The 27,403-nt window shown below is 44.3% G+C and overlaps 1 long non-coding RNA gene across 1 annotated transcript; it reads left to right on the forward strand.

The window, feature by feature from the left end:
• The first annotated feature begins 17,644 nt into the window (after positions 1 to 17,644).
• Positions 17,645 to 18,951, forward strand: LOC120967795 (uncharacterized). Its single transcript, XR_005761516.2, has 2 exons — positions 17,645 to 18,348; positions 18,567 to 18,951. It is a non-coding gene; the product is annotated as an uncharacterized lncRNA (long non-coding RNA).
• Positions 18,952 to 27,403: the final 8,452 nt, after the last annotated feature.

Below are 27,403 nucleotides of genomic sequence, written 5' to 3' on the forward strand. Positions count from 1 at the left end.
TCTAGGAACGAACCGGGACCAATGGGCCTCGCTCCTGGCCCATAACCATTGGTCCCGGTTCCGGCGACGAACCGGGACAAATGATTTGCCTATACATAGCCCATCGCCAGCGAGCAGAGCACTCCACCGTGCTCTGTTTTTTGCTGGCCGGCGAGGGGAGGGCATTTGGGTGCTCTAGCTCACCTCGTATGCACATGAGGTGTTCGATGAAATGTCCGAGCCACACTAGTTGATATTTCTTCTCTCGAAACTCGACCTCGGAGCTCCATTTTCCCCGAGATTTTTCTAGGTTTAGCGGTCTGTCACGTCCCGTCCCCGTCTTCACCGCCGTCGATCGCCCGCGCCGATCTCGTCGCCAGCACCACCGTGGTGAGCCTCTTGTTCTTATCTTCTTTCTGAAAGAAAAAAATTCTTACTTGAGATGGATACTTGTCTAATTTTCTTACTTTTGTTATTCCTTGTTATTATATAGTGCGATGGTTCTGGTATCCGCCCCCGTCGGCCCTCATCCTGTCTATGATTCGGATGTGGTATATATTATCTTTTTATAACTATTTGGTTCATTTATTGTTTATGATAATTATGTCGACCAACGTGACATAGATTTTTTTATGTAGGAGGTGGTTGAACCGGAAATTCCAACCGACCCTATTGTCGAGAGGTTAAATTTAGTCGAAGAAGAAAACAATTACTTGAAGGAAATAAAAAATAAAAAAAATTGAGGAGGAGAAGATGATATTGGAGTTGCATGTTGCGGATGTCGTCGATGATCACAAGATCAAGATGGATGCAATGCGGTTGAAGATTAGAAAATATGTCATTCATACCGAGGCTTGGTATCATTATGCCGTTGGATCAATTGTTACCTTAGTTGTGATTATGATCGCATTTGTTGTTGCATTGGAAGGTTTTACATAGTTTCAATATATGGTTTAACTAGATGCTCTAGAGAGCTATATGTTGTTCAATTTCAACTATGTATGTACTTGGTTTTAATGTCATGATGAACTACTATTAATTTGGTCACTTATCTCTATCCAGCTGAAAATAATCAGTAAATGCATGAAAAATAACAAATGAAGTCAGAAAGGGTTGAAAATTGATGATGTGGCTTTGAATGGTGCATTTTGAACACAGAAAAACTATGGAGTTCATATAAGTTCAAAAAAATGAAATCCCTTTGTAACAGACGAGTTTCTGTATGAAACCCTGATACTTTGAAAGAGATTGTCCATTTTGTACACGAAGTGCATCTAGTTTTTGCCGTAAACCTCCCTACTTTCTTGCACATGCTATGTGGGTGAAATGATGATACCATGCCAACTTTCAACCTTCCAGAGTTCATTTGTAGTGCTTTTCAATTTGAGGGTATTATAGCTGAAAATAATCAGTAAATGCATGAAAAATAACAAATGACGTCAGAAAGGGTTGAAAATTGATGATGTGGCTTTGAATGGTGCATTTTGAACATAGAAAAACTATGGAGTTCAAATAAGTTCAAAAAAATGAAATCCCTTTGTAACAGACGAGTTTCCGTATGAAACCCTGATACTTCGAAAGAGATTGTTCGTTTTGTACACGAAGTGCATCCAGTTTTTGCCGTAAGCCTCTCTACTTTCTTGCACATGCTATGTGGGTGAAATGATGATACCATGCCAACTTTCAACCTTTTCAGAGTTCATTTGTAGTGCTTTTCAATTTGAGGGTCTTATAGCTCAAAATAATCAGTAAATGCATGAAAAATAACAAATGAAGTCAGAAAGGGTTGAAAATTGATGATGTGGCTTTGAATGGTGCATTTTGAACACAGAAAAACTATGGAGTTCAAATAAGTTCAAAAAAATGAAATCCCTTTGTAACAGACGAGTTTCCGTATGAAACCCTGATACTTCGAAAGAGATTGTCCGTTTTGTACACGAAGTGCATCCAGTTTTTGCGGTAAGCCTCTCTACTTTCTTGCACATGCTATGTAGGTGAAATGATGATACCATGCCAACTTTCAACCTTTTCAGAGTTCATTTATAGTGCTTTTCAATTTGAGGGTCTTATAGCTCAAAATAATCAGTAAATGCATGAAAAATAACAAATGAAGTCCGAAAGGGTTGAAAATTGATGATGTGGCTTTGAATGGTGCATTTTGAACATAGAAAAACTATGGAGTTCAAATAAGTTCAAAAAAATGAAATCCCTTTGTAACAGACGAGTTTCCGTATGAAACCCTGATACTTCGAAAGAGATTGTCCGTTTTGTACACGAAGTGCATCCATTTTTTGCCGTAAGCCTCTCTACTTTCTTGCACATGCTATGTGGGTGAAATGATGATACCATGCCAACTTTCAACCTTTTCAGAGTTCATTTGTAGTGCTTTTCAATTTGAGGGTCTTATAGCTCAAAATAATCAGTAAATACATGAAAAATGGTGCATCAAAAATAACAAATAAAATAAATAAGTAATTAGAAACAAATTAATATAAACTTTAATAAAATATATAAGTAGAAACAAAACAAAATAAACTTTAATAACATTTATGAAACTAAAATTAACAAAGTATTTTCTGTTCAAAACATTATAAGCAACCTCTAGTATTATTGAAACTAAAATTATATAAAATTGATGCAACTAAAATTATCAAAGTATTTTCTGTTCAAAATCATGAAAAGCAAAAAGAATTTTCATAAAGAACTTTTTTTGTTAAAAACTTTAATAGCAAAAAGAATTATCATAAAATAAAATAAATAAGTAATTAGAAACAAAACAAAATAAAATAAAATAAATAAGTTTTTTGTTATAAGTAGAAACAAAACAAAATAAATAAAGCAAAAAAGAAAACAAAAAACAGTCCAAAAATAAAAAATATGCCACCTACTGGGCGGCCACGGACTGAATACGGCTAGACACCTATCGATGGGCCAGGATTCAGGCCCGCAGAAGGCCCAGTAGGCCCATCAGGCATAGCAGTGACATTTAGGCCCGTAAGCCTGCAATGGAGAGGAGCTCGAGAGGGGTGCAGCAGTTGGGCTTATAAACCACTGTGCGCCCCTCTCAACTAGCGAGATGGGACTAAACATTCGACGCGGGCGCAGCAGCACAGGACCTCTGGTCCCGGTTGGTAGCACCAACCGGGACTAAAGGGGTGCATTGGTACCGGTTGGTGCACCGGTACCAATGCCCCCCTTTAGTCCCGGTTGGTGCCACCAACCGGTACCAAAGGCCGCCGCTTCCCGCCCTTTGGCCTGCCGAAAACTGACCTTTGGTCACGGTTGGTGGCACCAACCGGGACTAAAGGGGTGAATTGGTCCCGGTTGGTGCCACGAACCGGGACCAATGCTCTTGGTATATAAGCAGGACTTGTGAAAATTTCACTTCTCATCTCGCAGTTGCCGCCCCGACGACGCCGACGACATCGATGCCGCCAGGCTGCCACCCCTGCCCCGGCCTCGCCGCCCCTGCCCCGACCTCGCCGCCGTCTCCGTCGTCGCCGTCACCCCTGCCCCGGCCTCGCCGCACCCTGCCCCGACCTCGTCGCCGTCGCCCCTGCCCCGGCCTCGCCGCCGTCTCCGTCGTCGCCGTCGCCCTGCCCCGGCCTTGCCGCACCCTGCCCCGACCTCGTCGCCGTCGCCCCTGCCCCGACCTCGCCGCCGCTCGCCTGCAGTGTGAGCCTCACCGCGCCGTTCCCCCTCCTCTCCCCCTTCCTCCCCGCGCCCCAACGCGGCCGCGCGCCCGCCCCAACGCGGCCGCCCGCCCCGACACCGACAACGAAGCAGGCCCCCTGTTCATATGCAAAAGTTAGGATTTTTGGTGATATTATTGTAGAATATGATGATGATATTGTAGAATATGCAAATGTTTGTATGTTCATATGCAAAGAATTTTTATTTTTTTCATAGAATTTTTATTGTTTTTTTTCATAGAATTTTTATTGTAATTTTGTTCATAGGATTTTTTATTGTAATTTTGTTCATAGGATTTTTTTTGTTTCATTTAGTTTTAGGATTATTTTAGTTTATGTTTAGTTTAGGAAGAAGGAAAAGAAAAAGATGAAGAAGAGGAGAAATAAATAAGAAGAGGAAAAAAAGGAAAAAAAAAAAGGAGAGGAAGAAAGGAATAGAGGATATTCTATTTTTTTCTTCTTCTCCTCTATTCCTTTCTTCTTCTCCTCTTTTTTTCTTCTTTTTTTCTTCTTCTTCCTTTTCTTATTTTTTATCGGGTAGGTCGTTGTCGATATAACCCCCTCTCGACCGTGATAACTTATACCACGGGAGCACCCCCGGCCCTCTCGCTCGACTAAAACTCTCGAGGACACCCAAACCCTAGAAAAAAGGATGTCGGTCTCCTACCCCCTCCCGCCGCGCCCCTACCCGACAAACTCTCTCGAGGCCACCCAAATTTACCAAGTTAAAAGAGCGTTGTCGTCGAGGCCACCCCGAACCCCTTGAAGCGTTGTTGAGGCCACCCCAAACCCTTGAAGCGTTTTCGAGGCCACCCCAAACCCTAGAGAAGCGTCGAGGCCATGCCACTAATATGATTCCTTATTGTGCTTAGCTAGCTAGTTCAACATTTGCCACTAATATATCCATCTGTCATGTTTGAATAATAATTGCCATGTTGTAAATATTTGCAAAAACTATGGATCCGCACCCCTGAGACGAAGCAAAAGAAGCGGTGTTGGGCGAGATAATCGCACACGGAAGTGATGCCGTCTTGTCGTTTCTCAACGACACATGCACCGATGGTCTTGAAAGACAGGATGAAGAAGCAGGCTACGACGATGATCAAACAATGGAGGACGAAGGACACCGTGATGACGGCTCCGGTGACCGAATGGAGGGGGAAGGACAGGATGAAGAAGCAGGCTCCGGTGACCGAACGGAGTCCGGCCAGGTATATATATTAATTAATTAAGCATGTGCTGACTATAGCTAATTGATGCATTAATTTTTTTTGGTATGTACACATATTAACTCTCTTCTTTTTCTTCTTTTCTAGCCCTCCGGATCTAGCAACACTTCGGTAACGAGACGAGGCCCGAAGAGAAAGTTGCGCGCGGATGAAAGGTACACGATCATCGAAATTGATCGTGCTGGCCAACTGATTGAACCCCTCCGGACCAAGCAAAAATTTAATGCTCAGTGCGGGGTTCTAGTGAGGGACATGATCCCGATCAGCATCGAGCAATGGTTGAAGCCTAAGGACAAAGACTCTCAGGTGTCTTATGTCAGCGATAGGCAGAAAGCTGATCTTTGGACCGCGCTGCAGGAAAATTTCACCTTCCCGCCAGAGGAGGATCCGGAGAATCCAGTTAAAAATCCAATGATCAAGGCTTATGCTCTTAAGAAGATGGCTGAGCTATTCAGGAGGTGGAAGAATGAGCTGAAATCATCGTTTGTCGACCAAGAGAAGACTCCTGAATTCATCGGCCGATTTGAGAAGACCAAAGATCAGTGGCCCGAATTTGTCACCAAAAAGAAATCTGAGAGAGCAGCGAAGATGTCAGCGACAAACAAGAAAAATGCTGCAAAGAAGAAGCATCACCATCGCACGGGGTCAGGTGGCTACCTGAAAGCCCGGCCGTTGTGGGACAAGGCTGAGAATGACCTCATTGATAAAGGGATCGAACCAGAGACGCAACGCTGGCCAGACCGTTGCAGGACTTGGTTCTTCGGGGTTGGGGGAAAATTGGACCCTGTAATAGGGAAGTGCGTTTGGACCGACGAGCAGCTGAACACACCCATCGAGAAGCTTCAGGAGTATATCAAAAAGGTGCAGCAAGGGACGTTCGTTCCGGACAGAGAGAACGACGAGCTCACAGAGGCCCTCGGGAATCCTGAGCACCCCGGACGGACACGAGGCACGCTAGGCTCCCTTTCGTGGAAGGCTGGATTTCCCGACGCAGGCGGTTACAAACGCCGGGAGAGGAAGAAGAAAAAGGAGTTGACCCAACTACAGGCGCTGCACGCAAGGGTACAAGCGCTAGAGGAACGAGAGGCAGTTCGCAGCACGCGACCTGCCGAAGCTACACCCGAAGCTACCCCGCCATCTCAGCGGAGAAGCAGTGTGGCTTCCACGGAGCTGCTTCAGGAGCCTGTCTTCACGGCTCCTGCTAGCTACCCCGTAGATGCTATCACGGAGTCTCAGCATTGCCACCTTATGACGCAGTGGATGGAATTGAAAGTCAAGGCAGCTGTTGGCTCTGTTGCACCTCCTGAACCTGGCGCAACTTTTCACTGCCGGCCGATTCTAGAAGGATATGCTAGGGTGATGGTGGATGAAATCACAGAAGGATTTGAGGACCTCCAGCTGGACCACCCTACGGGTGAAGGGGAGACTCGGCTGGGTTCTTGTCTGAAGAATCCATGCCTATGGCGGAAGGAGCTCATCAACCTTCCGAACTGGATGCCTCCGCCTCCTCCTCCTCCTCCGGCAAGTTAGGGCACTCCGCCTCCTCCACCGCCTCCTTCTCCGGCGAGTGACGATCAGGGCACTCAGCCTCCTTCTCCGGCGCGTGGCGGCACTCCGCCTCCTTCTCCGCCTGCGCCGGCGCGCCCGAGCAGCCACCAGCCTCCTCCTTCTCCGCCTCGCCAGCAAGGGCAGAAGAGAGCCGCCGCCGCCCCGGCTACTCCGGCGCATCGTAGTCCTTCTCCTCCGCCTCGTAAGCAAGCATGAAAGAAGACAGCCGCAGCCGCTCCGTCTGCTCCGGCGTCTAGCAGTACAGCCAGAGGCGGGAGGCAATACAGATACGGTCCACCTCTCAATCCTCTAGAGAAGTTACCGTACGAGAGGACCGCGGAGGAAAACGTGAAGATTGTGCGGACCGAAGTGAAGGACTTCTTTGAAGGGTTGAAAGCAAAGAGACATCCACCTCCAGAGGAGAAGGTAGATCCGGTGAAAGCAAAGCGCACTATCGATGCTCTGAGGAAACCACCAAAGTCTTCGCCGAAAACCAACTATGAGCGCATTACTTTAAAGACATATATCAAAGCGGAGCGGTCGGGAAGTACTGTCAGTGATCAAAGGTTAAAAGAACGACGAGCAGCTGGGAAAAAAATTGCCCAACTCGGCGAACAAGCGAACCAATCGTTCCCCCCGCTCAATGTGTCTAGCGACATCATCGCTAATGCTCCGGGGATGGTGCCCGGTTATAGCAATCTTGGAGATTACCTGCCCGATGATGTACATTATGATCTCTTAGAGGTGGACGAACACATATACTACGGGAAGCCTCTCGTCAAAGATGAAAAATCTCTAACAACGATGATGCGAAGATTCCATAATTGGTACATGAAAACCTGCAGAGAGTCTGGGGGGACGAATACTTTGTATCTGAGAATTAAAGAGGAGCACGACCTCGTTGGAACTGATCTGTTGCATGTTCCATTTGAGGAGTTCTTCCCGTTCTTCAATCAAAAGGCCCTCGATAAATTAACGGTCACTTGCTACTGTCTGTAAGTACTACTTCTGTCATTAAGTCTCTATATATAGCTCAGCTCTTTCATTGCATGTATTTATAATTATCCTCACTATATTATGCAGATTGAAGATCGTCGAGTGCAGAAAAGCAGAAATGTATGATATTGGGTTCATTAACACAAATCTCATAGATGAATTTCAGGTTACAAAGAACGCCGAAGAGGCCGAGGCCAACTTGCTCAAACCATTGTTAATAAATCAAAACAAAGATTTAATACTCTTTCCTTACAATTTCAAGTGAGTGTTACTGTCGTGTGCATATTCGGTTTCCCTTATTACTCGAGCGAGGTTATAGTAATGTAATTGATGAGTTATGCATGCTTGCGCAGCTTTCACTATATTCTCCTGGAGATTAAGCTTGAGCGGGGACTAGTAATCGTCTTAGACTCGAGACGAAAAGATCCCGAGACCTATGCGGACATGACTAAAAATTCTCAACAAGTAAGTTCAATCGATCATTATCGCACCATATCGGCAACTTTTTGTTCATTTCCTGATATCTCAAGTAATAATTATTTTCTTTGTCTTGCAGGGTTTGGAAACAGTTCACCGCGGAAGCTCCGGGACTGCCGAAGGAGCTGCAATATAGATACCCGAAAGTAAGTACTACTAGCTAGCTAGTTGCGCGCATCTCCCGTTGATTCTAGCTACTTTCATCAATGCCATTTATAATGCTTCATTATCAGTTTGATTGACCTCTTTTTCTCGTAAAGTACTTGTGGCAGGAACAAGGGAATGATTACTGTGGATACTACGTGTGCGAGTTCATCTACAACGCGACTTTGAAAAATAAGCGGGGTACTCTAAAAGACAATATGAAGTGCGTAAGCAATAATATTCACAATTTCATTTTATTACACCATCATTTCTGTTGAGTTTCATTCATATATATGTATTAACCCCCTTCTTCAAATTAGACGTGGCAGATGCGGAATGAACTCCTACCACAAAATCGCACGAAAGCAATTCAAGAGGAATTGGCGGGATTCTTTCTTGACCACGTCATCAATAAAGCCGGAGAATACCATGTGAAAGTTGAGTTCAAATGCTAGGGGATTGTAAGAGATCTTACATATTGTATATGTATGTAGCCAGTAGCGTCGGATAGATAATACGAAAACTTGTTGTTCGACCAATCTCTCGGAGAAGGAGAAGTCGATCACTTCTCTCGGTATGCATGACGAACTTCTGTACTTAATGGTTTCCTTCATTTTCTTACTAGCTAGCGTGTCGAGGGCCTCTCTATGTATAGTACGTAGCGTCGACCAAGCACGGAGATAAGAGAAGACACTTCTCTCTATTAATTAATTAGCTACCTAACACAATATATGAAACACCTTAATTAACCATACAAAACCCCCAAATCCACCCCCTTTCAGGAAAAAAAACCCTAGCCCCTGAACAGCTGACGCGTGGGTGCCTATTGGTCCCGGTTGGTGCCACCAACCGGGACTAAAGGGCCTCCTGCCTGGGCTCGCAGCACCGGCCACGTGGAGGCCCATCTGTCCCGGTTAGTATAAGAACCGGGACTAAAGGCCCAGGCATTAGTAACGACCCTTTAGTCCCGGTTCCCCAACCGGGACAGATGGGCCTTATGAACCGGGACAAATGTCCCTTTTTCTACTAGTGATATAAATTCCTATCATTACACCGGATAAGGAATGGGCGCGGCAACGCGCGCCATTAATGATCTAGTTACTAATAAATCTGCCCATGCATCCCCATTTATAACGGGAGATGTTAAGGAAGGGTTGAATTAATGAGAGCTCATGCCTTCACACAGGATTAACAGCCCGATCAAAAGATGTGTTGCGCTAAATAAATTGCGACGATGCAAATCAAAGAAAGAGAAATTACCTAAATAAACTTACGGTAATGAGAGGAAGGAGATTAGCATATGTGTGCGCTAAATAAATTTATGGTAGTGAAAGGCCTATAGGAGTCGAAGGACGAAAGTCCGTTAGACCTGATGAGCCTCCAAGCCATAGTAACCTCTTGGGAAAATTACGAGCACCGCGTTGCAAATGCACGAGATCAAAGAAATCTAGCGAAGTTGTGGATGAGGCTGGCTAATGGGACGGTCATCTTTCGAACCAAAGTAAAAGGTACTTAAGTTTTATCAGATTCAGACTTACGGGAGAGAAAGGAGATGCGTGGATGCGTGGCTTTAAAAGGAAGGAGAGAACTCATGTTGGATTTGCATGTTCATGCAAAGGATTTTTTTTTTTAGTGTAGCCATGCAAAGGAATTAATAATACCCAGAAAGGTAAGAGGGCTAAAACGCTTTAGCTAGAAAAATTGGCGGCCCGTGCAAATTCCAAAAATTGCTCCAACTTTTTCAAAAAATGTATAGAAGATTTAAAATTGTGGCCCTTTATAACAGATCAAGGAAGTAGTCGATGTTGCACTTTGATTTATACATCGATGATCGCTGATATGCATTTCTGCTGCACTTAATTGTGTCTCCCAGCCTCTATCGAGTGGCACCATTCAGGATGTTTTTGTGCCACACTGTGGATGTTTTGATGAGCACACCAATGATCATTCCCGTTACAACGCATGGGCACGTGTGCTGGTATATAATTAAGACAAAAGGCAAGCCATCACGTGCGTCCACATAGATTAAATTATCTTAATTGTCAATACTAGAAATTAACAGTTCAATGCAATCACGATGTATTCAATGCAATCGTATAGATAAGTGAAGGATACGGTCGTCGAACAGTATTATACGGTGACGGCGCCGTCTAGACAAACATCACGATGGAGTCGGCTCTAGGCCTGCTCCTCTTCATCTCGCTCAGTGCGACGACGACGAACAATGCTGGGCTCTAGATCTTCTTCGCCTCTCTCGCTTGCTGCCGCCGCGCCAGTCGATCTCGGTCCCCAATGCCACGGCCTCTCTCGTCCGCCGCCGGGAGGCGTTGATCGCGTCGGAGATGATCCCCGTGGTCGGGAACCTCGACCATCAACTACATGGTGAGCAACCAGCACAGTAGTTCTCGCGATGTTTGCCACTCCAATTTTCAGAACCTAGGTTTGGTCCTAATGCTTTATTCAAAGCATCAATTTTGTGATTTTGACCCTGAATTGAGATTTAAAATGAGGTGTGTTAAGATTTTGTTGCCATGATGAATTAATTCGTGTTTCATTGACCACACATGGTGAACAATTGCACCATGCATCTAGAGCTGTTATCTGGACTCTGTAGTGCAATGCACCTTCAGAAACTGAAAGTAATCTTAGGAGCAAAGTGAGGCTGAAGATTCTGACTTTACTGTTGAAAACTGAGACAAACTGATGATTCTAACTTTGCTGGTGCAGGGCAGTGGAGTTGTTAGGTGTAGGGTTGACGATTCTAACTTTTTTGGTGCAGGGGTAGTGCATCTGTGCATGTGTGGGATTGACAGAATCAAGTGTGAATGGGTGATGCATGTGACCATTGAGCTATTTATAGATGGTTTCAAAGGATTAATAATGCACAATGTATTATTCTTTTATCTAAAATACATATGGATGTTCTGAAATCTGCCATGTTGTGGGTGTGAAAAAAAAAAGACATAGTTTTGAAAATATATGTCTTCAATGGTTCTTCCTGTGGAGCATAATCAAGCCACTGTCAAAATTGACTCCGGAATGTCAACATGCTCTTTGCTGTATCTGAAATGAGGACGCCAAGACAAGAGCAGATACTGGATATACACCCACCTACGAAGAAGATACTAGGACATTTTCATGACAAATGCTCAAACATGTGTATATAAATTGATTTCCGCAAAAAAGAAATGTGTATATAAATTGAAAGGCTTGTAGTTCAATTATTCTGACATTTCTTTTGTAATCTGAGAATTTGCAAGGATTGTACAGTATTAGTCAAGTTGCAAGTAAATGCAGATCTCTTTGTACTCTGTACAATGTATGCAAGACATTTTTTGTTTAACAAATATCCGTCATTAATAAGAGAAACAATCTTTGTAATCTCGGCTGAAGTCTGTGTCGTTCCTGACATCATAGTTTTGAAGTATATGCAATTCCATATTTCATTATTTTTAGAATAAGGGAGACAAACTTAATTTTGAAGCCTTTATACCATCAAACAAGAAGTACAATTATCTCTGACATAGGTTTCACTAGAGTTTCGATTTGGGGATATGATGACCGATCCACCCGTAGGGCGGGCTGGGTTAAATGCCTCCGCTGGGCCGATCCACCCGTGCAAAAACACAACACCACGTTAGGTTCCATCTGTAACTGTGGTCCATGTTGGTACAGGACTGAAACGGGCGTCATCCAAACACTATCGATGCCGCCGTATCCAACTGAACGGCGTCCCCATCCGTCACGTATATTCCTTAAATGCGCTAACGTACGTATACATGCGTACGTCATACGCCTCCCATCCCGAAACGAATCAACATCCGCCGATACAGCGAGCAGGCGAGCTCGTCCGCGCCATCTAATTTCCGACGTTGATATGGCAAAGAACGGCAGCCTGCTAAAAGGAGAGTCCTATTCGGGGACCATTATTGAGGAGCACACAGCAAAAAGACGTAGTAGTATCCAAGAAAAATTCACATGCTCATGTAATCTACTATTTGAGCTGAATAATCAATCCGTACTCCTCCTGTGTTCAAACAATAAAAATGTACAGACTCCTCTTTAGTGCTTCACGCTAGGATAGATATATTATAAAAAAAAGGAAAACAACGGAGCGCTGTCGTACATGCTGCCAGCCGTGCGATTGGCCGCACGCCATGCTAAAAATAAGTTCAAGATATTAAATTCGACGATTTTGATTGCAATGATTTAAAATATTTTTACAAGTGCGAGCATTTATATTTATATTTATATAAACAAAAAATAAACCTGAAAGTCAAATTTGTGAAAGCAAAAAAATAATAAGCCAAAGAGAATGATCCAAGTATATAAACAAAATATGTCCCTTATGTATATGTGAATAGTAACCAGTGGTAGGTGGAAGCGACAGAGAATATACAGATCAATTTGAATGTGATTTGTGTGAAGTGAACACAAACATGTCACACGAGAAAAGAAAATTGACCCGCGCAAATATAAAGGTAGATGCAAGAAAATATAATTAAAGTATGTTTTTGGTCCCTCAAGTTCCCACAAAGTATAGAATTGGTCCCTCAAGATTTTTTCGCATACATTTGGTCCCTCAAGTCTCAAAACCGGATAAGTTTGGTCCTAAACCAGATTTTGAGCACGTTGACCGGTTTTGACCGCCACAAAACCGCCCGATGAACAGTAAATTTGAAAAAAAAAAACTTCAAAAGAATCTGATTTTTTTGGGATCTAATATGCTTACATGCGCAAGGTGCGACCAACTTTTCATGCTCTTTCGACACTCTAGGAGCTGGTGAAAAATAAAACAAAATTTTGCTCACAAAAAAAAGCCAAAATTGTTTCTTTTTGCTAGAGCCCGTCCGATGTCATTTCATGACAAAATTTTGGTCGGACCTTGCGCATGTAAGCATACTGGACCCCAAACAATTTCAGATTTTTTTTTTATTTTTTTGAATTTACTATTCATCAGGCAGATATTTTTGTTTTTTACCACGAGCTCCTTGAGTGCCAAAAGAGAACGAAATTTTGTTCACATCTTGCGTACGCAGGCATATTCGACCCCAAAAAATTTCAGATTTTCTTGAAATTTTTTATCTTTTTTGTCGAATTTACTGTTCATCGGGCGGTTTTGTTGCGGTCAAAACCGGTCAACGTGCTCAAAATCTGGTTTAGGACCAAACTTATCCGGTTTTGAGACTTGAGGGACCAAATGTATACCAAAAAAATTTAAGGGACCAAGTCTATACTTTGTGGGAACTTGAGGGACAAAAAACATACTTTTCTCTTTAAAATATGTCGTTTCATTTGCACTATGCAATATACGTAGGTTTCAAAACATCTCTTGCTTGATAAAAAATCAATTACGACCATGAAATTATTTTTTAGAACTCAGATGAGTTTAGAATGATAATAATTTTACCTTAGATGGCCAAGTAACATGGAAAAGACCATGTTGCTCCATATAAGATAAATAATCTAATCGGTTAATTCAATGGTAGGTCCTAAATAAAATCCTTTAGGCATAACTGAGCTCTAATCTAGCAGTGCTTATAGTCGCCGCTAGGTAGTCTACAGATCTAGATGTAATTTTTATTATTTTTAGTGTTTGTTGTACTACCATGATTAAACATGAATAGATTGGAAGTTTTTCCCGCAAAGAAAAAAAGAACGGATAGGAGTTGCCCTGCATGTGATGGCATCACAGCCGGTGTAAAAGAGAATTGCTACTCTGCTTTGTACTTCCTTTTTCAAATCACGAATTTAGTTAGCATATGCTGGATTTCAATGTAACAACTATATCACCATACATACAATTACAAGGACGGCGTTTGGTGCTCCGGTGCATTTGCCCCCAATATGAACAGTAAACTAGGAAAAGATGCTCCAGAGTTGTGGGAGGATGAAAATTTCTTCGACCACTGACATTCTTTTTTGCGAGAATACTTCCAATCTATTCATCTCCAATCATAACAGTACTACAAACACCAGAAATAATAAAAATTACATCTAAATTCGTAGACCACCTAGCGACGATTACAAGCACTGAAGCGAGCCGAAGAATCTCTAGAGCAAAAAGACGCTCAAAATGACACTTCAAAAAAGACATTTTTGGAGACTCGATGTTGTTTTATCATATCTCTATAGCTCCTCTAATGTCATTTCACCACAAGAAGTTTTATGCTCCTAGCACACTCGAGCATCTTCGATGAAAAAAAAGAAATTTTAATTTTCTACTGTTATGTCAAATTGTTGATGGGAGTAGACGAGCCCAGGCTCATCATAGAATTATTGATACAATTACTTTTTAGTATCTAGACAAAATTTCTAAGTCTACCTTAAATATGAACAAAGAAATAAAAATATATTTTCATGGCATGCTTTGGAGTTTACGAATTGCTGGACTTTAGAAAATATGAAAATTAAAACAAAACCCAAAACCTAGATGTACAATAAAGTATAATGAATTAATGTTTTGATGAGTTGAGACATGGAACTCAATTCTTCAATTGGTGGTCATATCTAGGCCGGCAGTCAAATGGTACATACGAAGAAAATAAAAATATATGTGCAGATTCCAAATTAGATGCAAGGCATGCATATTCCGCGCTGCAAAGACAATGTATCGATTCGAGTGTGGTATGTCTATGATTACTCCGACAAAGAAAAAACTACTATTTTATGTCTAAAGATAAAAAACTTTTTTTATGTGCAACAATAATTTTTAAAATAATACTCATGTCAAGTATGCAATATCATTTTAGTTATGCTCAAATATAAAAGTCATAGAAAAACAATATGGGTGTAACCAGAGAATAAGGCTATCAGAGGAGTGAGTGAAAGATCCTCTAAAAAAAAGAGGAGTGAGTGAAAGGTGGGTGATTTTACAAAACTACTAATGAACGTATATTTGTAATTATAGATTTTTTCCTGTAGTATGCAGGCGGGATCCTAAAAGATCCCAATACTGCGATATATCCCTAAAACATAGTACAACATATATTAGTACCTAAGGGCATCTTTAAGACGGACCTATAAACCTCCCGTGATCGTCCGGACAGCGCTATTGGACCGTGGTAGCCATCCAATGCTGACCTGTATCGATCTGTGGGGCGATCTGGACGCGATTTTTTTCGTAAACCGGAGACAAAAGTGGGGGAGGTTTACGGGAGTCCGGACCGATCCCAAACCCTTTCTAGCCATCCTGACCCGCCAAAAAAATCCTTCCCTCTCCCGTGCGCGCTCCCTCCCGGCGCGAGCTACCTGCATTCATATCGCAGTAGAGCGCGCCGCCCCGCATTGAAGGCGGCTCGGGGCGGACGCGACCTCTCACTGCCTCCGCCATTGAAGCGGTGCGCCGGCCGAGAGCGCTGCCCGCTGGACGCTCGGCTAAACACGCCTCCTCGCCGCATTCATACACCTCCATTAATCCTACATGGAAGCCGAGAAACCTGCTCCGGCCGCACGTCCGTTCAGCAGTAGGCCAGCATTAAACGCGACGGCTGAGCTCCTCCTATCCACTCTCTATTTAAATGAGGGCAGACGCCGGGTAAGAATCACACCCCTCCTCCGTCACTCCCCCACCTCCTCCTTCATCATTTTCTCCACCATTTCGATGGCATCCGACGGGCAGGAAGAGCAGCTCTCCGACATAAAAGCCGGCAAGGTGGCTCGCCGAGCCCGGCGGATACGAGCGAGGCAGCTCGCTGCTCCACCTCCCTTCCCTAGGCCGACGAAGCAAGTTGGCGCCCCAATCCGGCGCATGGTTCAGCAACTCGACGCTTCAAGCCAGCTCGCGTAGGAGTGGCGAGTTGCTCCAGGCTGGCATGGCGGCACGGGCATGGACGACGACGCGTCGTACCGCCCCTCCAGTGCCTACGACCCCGTCATCCGCCGTCGACGTGCCATGCAGGCAGAGAAAGAAGGCGGGTGCGCAGAGGAGATCGACGATTCGGTAGCCAGTGCATCTGCGTTCGCGTCCGCTGGCAACTTCGAGGGAAAGTAGAACATGGGAGCCCGCCGCCGCTTGGGTCCCAGGAAGGCCACCCCCGGCGCGCCGCCGGCTTGTACAGCCGGTGACGTGCCTCGTTTATTCTTTATCTTAGACCACCCTGGCCTAGGCATCCACGGAAGCACCCTTCCCATTTGACTGAAGCACCCTATTCGCCACACTGATGAGCGGCGCAACCGGACATAGGGAAGATACAGGGGAAGAATATGCCTCCAGAACTCCCGGTAGTCCGGTGACGAAGGGATCCGCAGCGACCGGTTGTAGAGTAGTGTAGTGTATCCGTGCCGTGGGAGTGGAGCTCCGCGCGATCGTACATTCACATAGTTTTAAGTTTTTAGTTAAAATATTTCCAAAATGTAACCGTTTGCGTCCGGTTTGTATGAAAACCGTCATGTTTGTATTCCGGCGAGTTTGCATGAAATCCGGCCGTGTTTGCATGATTTTCGTCCAGTTAGTTTGAATTGTTATAAACATGTATGCGGCTAGCGTTGGATGGCTGCCTCCCCCGTTTGTGTGCGCGGACTAGTCCCCTCATGTCCGCGGATGGATGCAGGAGAATTTTTGCGGGTTGCCGTTGGAGATGCCCTGATGCTTTTGCTTGAACCTAGGTTATAAGATTAAATAACAATAAAAGGCCAGGTGAAATAGGAAAAACAACACGAGCGTGATGAAAACAATAGTTTGAGTGATAGAGAGAAAGGTTTCAGCAAAAAGATTCAACAATAATAAAGCACTAGATCATTGATGACGCTTGTTGCCGCGTCCGTCAGTTTTGTCAGTTAAATAATACAATATTTGTAAATATAAAAAGGCATGGACACAAGATGAATGAAACTTTTTCAAAAACTCGACCGTAACATTACTCAATTATCGAAGAGCAACTTTTTGCAAAAAAGTAATGTGGTACTAGAGGAGAGCTCGCATTTGCCTTGTGTCTAGTGGACTTGAAAGTTGATTCGAGTTTAGACTTACTGGTCGTGCCTTAATGTAGACTCTTGATGGGTACTTAATAATTGTATTCGAAGGTTTTTTGCAATGTACACAATCCTAATTTATTACTTATTTATATTCAACTATTTGTCGGGAGAGGAGACATGAGTTTGATTGACTTTGGCTGGATTTGTGCCATCAGTCAATTCATAAGTGGTCAATATACAAATTGGCTTGTTATATGAAAACATACACAACAATATATTACTAAAAGAAACTGTTAATAAGATGACAATTCACCAGGAGAAAACAAACATGTACATGCAATTTGACAACCTTTCAATGTTGATTTTAAGCATGGTGCGTCGATGAAATCTCCACTGATTTATACCCAGTGGACAACCATCTTCAACAACAGAAAATAAACTCTGCTCGATTCTTGAGGCATTATTACATCCATGGACGAAGATTCCTGAAGGAGGAATTTAATTAGGTAGGGAATAAAATAGCACTGACATGTACCATACAAGTAGCCTTGTGGTCTGTAGCAATAAGATCTTTCACTTATCTAAGAGCAATCTGACTGAATCTCTACAGTTTCTAAGCTCCGTTGAAATGGAGCGCTCTGGTTAAACTGGGGCTATGGAGCCGGTTGTCAGTCTCTGTAAATTCTGGTTTAACCATGTCGGCCCATGTGCCTTGCATCTGTGTCACTCGTTGGGAGCTGTGGTTTTACGTCGGTAATGGTGTTCGTCAGCAGTCTACGCATCCCCATTGGCAGTCTATCTCTGCACGCTCAGCCCCACCCGGCTTCGCATCGCCACGCTGCCTCCCCAATTTCCTCCGCTCGCCACCTGTGAGATCCCGTGGGATCTATCATCTCCCTCGCCGGTAAAAGCTCCTCCACCTCACCTGCTGGCCGAACCCTCTCCCTCTCCTCCCTTCCAAAGCCGACAGCCAAGGAGGCTCGTGCCAACAAAAATCAGAGAGGAGCTTGCCTGTGTTTACAAATCAAGGTGGGGAGCTTGAGATCCAGCGCCACCTGCCGGATCGACGAATGAAGCTCGGGATCCAGCGGCTAGGAGCAGCACCCTTGCTACACATCTTCCCCAGCTCATCTCCCGACGAGGACCGTGGTGGCTGCCTCCAACAACGCCAGTCGATGGGCTCCCCAGCTGCACCACATCCTCAGGTCGCCGTCTCCTACAACCGGCAACGCTGATCCGCGCGGGGAGGGCCTGGATCCCGCGCGTTGTGGCCACACGGCAATGCGGGGTATGAAGGTTGCTACACCCCACTTCGCGATGGACAGAGGGAGGGGAAGCTCCTCCGTCGGGCGTTCGCCGGCTCGCAGGTGAGCCGCCCCATGTGTCCCGCTTTTTCCGGCGTCCCTTCTCAGCTGCGGGAGCAGCAGTGGCTGCGTCGTCGTGCAGTTCACTAGCTGGTGCACACTCATGGGTGATTTATATATTCTCTTTGAGTATGGCGTGATAGGCCATGTATTTCTTCCTGGTTCGAGTTAATGATTCGAGCCGTCAGAATGTCATTTGGTTCATTGGTCTGTTTTTGCAGGTTTTGTGAATTCCATCTGAAGAGGTACTTTGAGTATAATATCATTTCAGGCATAACTCATATAGATTTCTCCTTCTTTTGCTGTCACTTTGTTACTGCTAGCCGAATTAGAATCCCATGGCGTGGCTAAATTCATGATAGAATCGCCAATAGTCTTAATTCCCCACACAACTATACAGTTAAATACATCAAAATATATGCAGGTAATCTTATTTGACAATAGTAGAGTTGTGTGGATTTGTTGCAATACGAATCTGATGCCTATGGCTGAGTATAGATCTGCATAACACTATTTTATTTATGAAGCATCGTTGGTGTATTTGTGTCCTCTTTTACTATTATTAATGCATGAGCGAATCTACGAGTGAGGATGCTCTTTTTAAAATCGTTTTGCATAACCTATATGGTGCAGACTCATGTTAAGATTCTTTCCAAGTCTGACATTTGTGATCTTTCTAAGCATTTGGAGTTTTTTCTAAGAGGATCCCTTGAAGTTTTATTTCCAAAGTACAAACACACTATTTGAACAACATATAGGCAGTTTAACAGTGTGATACTAAGTTTTCGAACCTGGCCAGCTTAGATGTACATCACTCTGAGCTAAGAGAATGATGGTCGTTGTCTTTAATATAACATAAAGCAGGGTGAAAGCCTTTTTTGGCTAAGAGAGTGATGGAAGAGTATAATGATTTTATTCAGGCTCAACGTCCCTAGCAGCGGTTGGACTATGGATACTACCATTTCTCCTGCCCGGCCTGTGATATTGGTGCTTGCTCCCCATACGGACTCACAGTTCTTCTCTCCGACTCCTCGCAATGGTCGTCGGCAAATGCCGGAAGGTTACTTATCATTTCTCCACCTATCCGGCGATTCCCCTGCAATGTCGTATGTGTTATTTCTGTTGTCTATGTGCATGTGGGAGGGAATTTTGGACCTAGGGGGCGTACGCAATGGCGGATGTGGTGTTAGCATGTATAGATCTGAATGGGCCGTAGAAGCACGAGAAGGAGCAGACGGCTCACATGAAACTATGACAGAATAGGCAAACAACCTACCACGACCAACAGAGAAACGGCGCGGCAAAGCGCGTGTGTACATCTAGTGATATTTGAAAGAAGTCACAATTTGGCAGCAATATATGATACGTGAAGAAGCCGTCCAAAATAGATCATCACGGAGAAGGGTCGACTTGCACAAAACAAATAATGTCCAAAGTGGCTACCGATGGGCAGTTGAACACCTTGCACCACATACAAAAAGAAAAGCTCACAGTTAGAGCATGTAATATCATGAGCAAGATGGACAATACAATCAGAAACTCAGAATATAATAACAAAAAAATAACTATCATAGGTCACATACTGGACACAGGATGGGACAAGGCACCATATGAGGCTAAAATTTTCACATAAGATTAACACATATTAGTAGTACGAAAATATATTTTACGTGGCAAAAGGAAACCATGTGTATCGCTGACATGTAGATGAATGGGATGCAAATAGATTGGTACGACCATAATATGTCTTTTTTAAAGATCAAAAAATGTCTTTTGACCTCTGTCTAGTCTAGATTAAAAAAAGCATATAGTTGGAGTAATAGTTTCAGCTGGAGTAACATTCCATGGAATTTTCAACTCTACCTGAATCAATTCAGAAGCTATTTTAGGTGTAATAAATGTCTAATATAGTAAGACTTGAAATAAGAGTTTTCCCACCTGCTTTTTATGTTCACCCGCGCACCCAATATTTCCCTTTCATAAGTCATAACCTGAATAACCGCGTGATTCATCAAGTAACCAGTACCGTGAAAAAAACAAGTGCATGTGAATAGCAAATACTCCTAGTAGTTGTAGTGCTTGTTAACTGATCCACCAATTGCTACCAAAACTAAATAACCTCAACTCACATCAACCTGAACCTGAAGAGATTGAAAGCGGCCGAGGCGAATGTATAGCCTGGAGTTTTTCAGATATAAAACGGTCACATATATATCCTATGGAACTGTGAAGTCCCAAAAATCAGAATCGGACGCGCAGAACAAGTATCAAACACTTGGCAGGCCTGAATGGTAATACTCTCAAGAGATTATTAGAAAGGGCATGGAGAGAAATCTCAACCAAGGGAGAAGACAGAAGGGTGCCAGATCAACATGGACGGGTCTGCACAAAATGAAGCTTGAGCCTTGAGATAATGATGAGAACCCATAGTGAAAAGGGCACATGGATGGTGGAAGAGCTGCTTGGTTCTGCTCCTGGAACAACGGGAGAGCATGAGGCGACGGAGCAGATATTTACAGGCGCACGAACTAAAGTAGGTATAGGCTGCCAAAGCAATAACATACCTCTACTAATCAACGCCGCGACTAGGGCACATCAACCGCTATGAAAGCTTCCTGGAACTACCATAAAAAAGCTTCTAGGAACTGATGCTTCAATGCTTCCTTCAATGCCGGCAAATCAAACATCGATCTGATTTCCGCCGTGCCGTTTCGCATGTTTCTGCCGCTTCAGTTGCCAAGATGTGCGACGAGATCCCCGTTGGTCGCTGACTCCCGCATCATCGCCTCCCCGGAATTGCTTCGGCCCGCCTTCGCTCGATCGCCATCTCTCTTTGGACTGGATGTTTTTCCTAATCTTTTGAGCAGACTGATGTGTGATCCAACTGTTGAGTTGCTCGGTGGGCTTTGTCTGATGCTAGGCCCGCGAGCCATTTTTCTGCCATACCCCGCACCCCAAAAGGCCCCAGTTAATCAGAGAATATCGATTTTGTTTCAGGAGCAGCGGCCCATAGAACATCCAGCCCAGCTGCGGGAAGTGTTTCGCTGAGAAATTGATCCAACGGCCACGAAACATCTAGGGGATGGATTAGACGGTTCATAATGGTGAGGGCGTGAGAAGCCTCCTAGAGTGCACAGTTATAATGTCTTTATTTATAAAAATGTAAAGACATTTAGTTGTGAAAAAATTCTGTGGCTTGAACACCCGATTTGATTTCCAAACTGAGAAAAATACGCAGGCCCGTAATGTAGTCGGCGGAGCGCCGATCACCGTACATCCATTGTCGGTTCATCTGCGTGCATTATATAATTAAGTATATCAAAAACCATTACATAACATCATGAATAGAAAAATGATCAGATTAAACCAAAGTACAGTAGTGATCAAATGTTATTATTGAAAAAATAAATACATAAAGTTCATACATAGTTCTCATAAAACAATATACAACTCTCTAGAGCAACTAATTAAATCATACATTGAAACTAACATACAACTATGTAAAATATTTAAATGCAACAACAAATGCGATCAAATCCGCAACTAAGGTTACAATAGATCCAACAGCACAATGATATTAAGCCTCATTATCAATGGCATGTTTTCTAATCTTTAAGCGCATTGCATCCATCTGGATCTTATGATCATCGACGACATCGGCAACATGCAACTCCAATTTCATCTTCTCTTCTTCAACTCTTTTCATTTTTTCTTTCAAATAATTGTTTTCTTTTTCAACTAAATTTAACCTCTTGACAAGAGGGTCGGTTGGCATTTCCGGTTCATATACCTCCTAGATAAAGACATCTATGTCGAGTTGGTCGGCATAATGTCATATACACTAAATGAAACAAATAGTTATAAAAGAAAATATACCATATCCGAATCATAGACAAGACGAGAGCCGACGGGGGCGGATACCAAAACCATGGCACTATATAATAACAAACATTAATAAAAGTAAGAAAATCATACAATTAGCTACCTAAATCATACAAGTAAGTTTTTTTTAAATAAGATAAGAGCAAAAGCCTCACCACGGTGGTGCCGGCGACGAGATCGGCACGGACGATCGACGGCGGTGAGGACAAGGACGGGAAGGCACCCTACACATGTGCAAACTCTAAGAAGTTAATTTGAGCTCAAATTGTGCATCTAAATCAAATGAACTCCCACATACACTCCTCCACTAAAACCCACAAACCACTCTACGTCTAGAGCATTTGAAATGATCTAAACTAGCAGTGAGAGATGAAAGGATGAAGTTGCTAACCTTTTAGAACACTTGGATAGTTGGTGCACCTCCAAACCTAAACAAATCTTGGGAAAAATGTAGCTTGAAGAGGAGAAAGCTTAACTGTGGCTCATCGAACACCTCATGTGCATAGGAGGTGAGAATAGAGTAGCACACACCTCCCACACGCCGGCCGGCCAAAAAACAAAGGAGTGAGCGGCCAGAGACGAGCATATATAGGCATCTTTTTAGTCCCGGTTGGTGTCTATAACTGGGACTGAAGTCTGACCTTTAGTCCTGGTTCTAGACTCTAACTGGGACTAAAGGGGTTGCGCCAGGAGCGAGGTCATTTAGTCCTGGTTGGTGGCTGGAACGGGGACTAAAGGTCCCAGCCAAACCGGGACTGGTACCTGCTGAGGCCTGGCCGGCGTCCTGGCCGCTCGAACCGGGACTGATGCTCCCATTAGTCCCGGTTCGTAACACGACCGGGACTGTTGCTCTGATCTGGCAAAAACCAATGCCCTGTTTTCTACTAGTGGTAAGCCTCTACCTAGTATTCTCATATGTTTAGTAAATGATATGTGCGAATATAGCACCAGCTTTGCGACAGGCTTAATATGCGATTATGCCCCTAAGTCGTGCCTTGACACGTGTGGGATATAGTCGCATATTGGGTGTTACAGTAAACTAGGAAAATATGCTTCAGAGTTATGGGAGGATGAACATTTCTTTGACCATTGACATTCTTTTTTGTGAGAATACTTCCAATCTATTCATCTCCAATTATAGCAGTACAAGAAACACCAGAAATAATAAAAATTACATCCAGATCCGTAGACTACCTAGCGACGACTACAAGCACCGAGTGAGCCGAAGAATCTATAGAGAAAAAACGCTCAAAAAGACACTTAAAAAAGACATTTTTGGAGACTCGATGTTGTTTTATTATATCTCTATAGCTCCTCTAATGTCATTTCACCACAAGAAGTTTTATGCTCCTAGCACACTCGAGCATCTTCGATGAAAAAACAGAAATTTTAATTTTTTTACTGTTATGTCAAATTGTTGATGGGAGTAGATGAGCCCAGGTTCATGTAGAATTATTTATACAATTACTTTTGTACAATTGTTGATGGGAGTTGTGTTGAGAATCGTAGCATAATTTTAAAATTTTCCTACGCTCACCAAGATGCATCTATGGAGTATACTAGCAACGAGGGGAAAGGAGTGCATCTACATACCCTTGTAGATCGCGAGCGGAAGCGTTCCAATGAACGTGGATGACGGAGTCGTACTTGCCGTGATCCAAATCACCGATGACCGAGTGCCGAACGAACGGCACCTCCGCGTTCAACACACGTACGGTGCAGCGACGTCTCCTCCTTCTTGATCCAGCAAGGGGGAAGGAGAGGTTGATGGAGATCCAACAGCACGACGGCGTGGTGGTGGATGTAGCGGGTCTCCGGCAGGGCTTCGCCGAGCTTCTGCGAGAGAGAGAGAGGTGTTGCAGGGGAGGAGGGAGGCGCCCAAGGCTGCGTCTTGCTGCCCTCCCTCCCCCCCTTTATATAGGCCCCCTGGGAGGGGGGGCGGCGGCCAAAGCCCATCTAGGGCAAGGGGCGGCGGCCAGGGGGTTTCCTTGCCCCCCAAGGCAAGTGGGAAACCCCCCACCCTAGGGTTTGCAACCCTAGGCGCAGGGGGAAAGGCCCATGGGGGGCGCCCAACCCACTAGGGGCTGGCTCCCTTCCCACTTCAGCCCATGGGGCCCTTCGGGATAGGTGGCCCCACCCGGTGGACCCCCGGGACCCTTCCGGTGGTCCCGGTACAATACCGGTAACCCCCGAAACTTTCCCGGTGGCCGAAACTTGACTTCCTATATATAATTCTTCACCTCCGGACCATTCCAGAGCCTCTCGTGACGTCCGGGATCTCATCCGGGACCCCGAACAACTTTCGGGTTTCCGCATACACATATCTCTACAACCCTAGCGTCACCGAACCTTAAGTGTGTAGACCCTACGGGTTCGGGAGACATGCAGACATGACCGAGACGCCTCTCCGGTCAATAACCAACAGCGGGATCTGGATACCCATGTTGGCTCCCACATGTTCCACGATGATCTCATCGGATGAACCACGGTGTCGAGGATTCAATCAATCCCGTATGCAATTCCCTTTGTCAATCGGTATGTTACTTGCCCGAGATTCGATCGTCGGTATCCCAATACCTTGTTCAATCTCGTTACCGGCAAGTCTCTTTACTCGTACCGCAATGCATGATCCCGTGACTAACGCCTTAGTCACATAGAGCTCATTATGATGATGCATTACCGAGTGGGCCCAGAGATACCTCTCCGTCACACGGAGTGACAAATCCCAGTCTCGATCCGTGCCAACCCAACAGACACTTTCGGAGATACCCGTAGTGCACCTTTATAGTCGCCCAGTTACGTTGTGACGTTTGGCACACCCAAAGCACTCCTACGGTATCCGGGAGTTGCACGATCTCATGGTCTAAGGAAAAGATACTTGACATTGGAAAAGCTCTAGCAAACGAAACTACACGATCTTTATGCTATGCTTAGGATTGGGTCTTGTCCATCACATCATTCTCCTAATGATGTGATCCCGTTATCAATGACATCCAATGTCCATAGTCAGGAAACCATGACTATCTGTTGATCAACGAGCTAGTCAACTAGAGGCTTACTAGGGACACGTTGTAGTCTATGTATTCACACATGTATTACGATTTCCGGACAATACAATTATAGCATGAACAATAGACAATTACCATGAACAAAGAAATATAATAATAACCATTTATTATTGCCTCTAGGGCATATTTCCAACAGTCTCCCACTTGCACTAGAGTCAATAATCTAGTTACATTGTGATGAATCGAACACCCATTGCGTCTTTGTGTTGATCATGTTTTGCTCTAGGGAGAGGTTTAGTCAACGGATCTGCTACATTCAGGTCCGTATATACTTTACAAATATCTATGTCTCCATTTTGAACACTTTCACGAATGGAGTTGAAGCGACGCTTGATATGCATGGTCTTCCTGTGAAACCTGGGCTCCTTCGCAAGGGCAATAGCTCCAGTGTTGTCACAGAAGAGAGTCATCGGGCCCGACGCATTGGGAATCACCCCTAGGTCGGTAATGAACTCCTTCATCCAGACTGCTTCCTGTGCTGCCTCCGAGGCTGCCATGTACTCCGCTTCACATGTAGATCCCGCCACGACGCTTTGCTTGCAACTGCACCAGCTTACTGCTCCTCCATTCAAAATATACACGTATCCGGTCTGTGACTTCCAGTCATCCAGATCTGTGTCGAAGCTAGCGTCAACGTAACCCTTTACGACGAGCTCTTCGTCACCTCCATAAACGAGAAACATATCCTTAGTCCTCTTCAGGTACTTCAGGATATTCTTGACCGTTGTCCAGTGTTCCATGCCGGGATTACTTTGGTACCTTCCTACCAAACTTACGGCAAGGTTTACATCAGGTCTGGTACACAGCATGGCATACATAATAGACCCTATGGCCGAGGCATAGGGGATGACACTCATCTTTTCTATATCTTCTGCCGTGGTCGGGCATTGAGCCGTGCTCAATTGCACACCTTGCAATACAGGCAAGAACCCCTTCTTGGACTGATCCATATTGAACTTCTTCAATATCTTGTCAAGGTATGTACTCTATGAAAGACCAATGAGGCGTCTTGATCTATCTCTATAGATCTTGATGCCTAATATATAAGCAGCTTCTCCAAGGTCCTTCATTGAAAAACACTTATTCAAATAGGCCTTTATACTTTCCAAGAATTCTATATTATTTCCCATCAATAGTATGTCATCCACATATAATATGAGAAATGCTACAGAGCTCCCACTCACTTTCTTGTAAACACAGGCCTCTCCATAAGTCTGTGTAAACCCAAACGCTTTGATCATCTCATCAAAGCGAATGTTCCAACTCCGAGATGCTTGCACCAGCCCATAGAATGACCGCTGGAGCTTGCATACTTTGTTAGCATTCTTAGGATCGACAAAACCTTCCGGCTGCATCATATACAACTCTTCCTTAAGGAAGCCGTTAAGGAATGCCGTTTTGACGTCCATCTGCCATATCTCATAATCATAGTATGCGGCAATTGCTAACATGATTCGGACGGACTTCAGCTTCGCTACGGGTGAGAAAGTCTCATCGTAGTCAACCCCTTGAACTTGTCGATAACCCTTAGCGACAAGTCGAGCCTTGTAGATGGTCACATTACCATCTGCGTCCGTCTTCTTCTTAAAGATCCATTTGTTTTCTATGGCTCGCCGCTCATCGGGCAAGTCAGTCAAAGTCCATACTTTGTTTTCATACATGGATTCTATCTCGGATTTCATGTCTTCTAGCCATTTGTCGGAATCCGGGCCCGCCATCGCTTCTTCATAGTTCGAAGGTTCACCGTTGTCTAACAACATGATTTCCAGGACAGGGTTGCCGTACCACTCTGGTGCGGAACGTGTCCTTGTGGACCTACGAAGTTCAGTAACTTGATCCGAAGCTTCATGATCATCATCATTAACTTCCTCCCCAGTCGGTGTAGGCCCCACAGGAACATTTTCCCGCGCTGCGCTACTTTCCGGTTCGGAAGGGGTGACTATCACCTCATCAAGTTCCACTTTCCTCCCACTCAATTCTTTCGAGAGAAACTCCTTCTCCAGAAAGGACCCGTTCTTGGCAACGAAGATCTTGCCTTCGGATCTGAGGTAGAAGGTATACCCAATAGTTTCCTTAGGGTATCCTATGAAGACGCATTTTTCCGACTT

This window comes from Aegilops tauschii, chromosome 7 (genome assembly GCF_002575655.3).
Source record: "Aegilops tauschii subsp. strangulata cultivar AL8/78 chromosome 7, Aet v6.0, whole genome shotgun sequence".
Lineage (NCBI taxonomy): Eukaryota > Viridiplantae > Streptophyta > Magnoliopsida > Poales > Poaceae > Aegilops > Aegilops tauschii.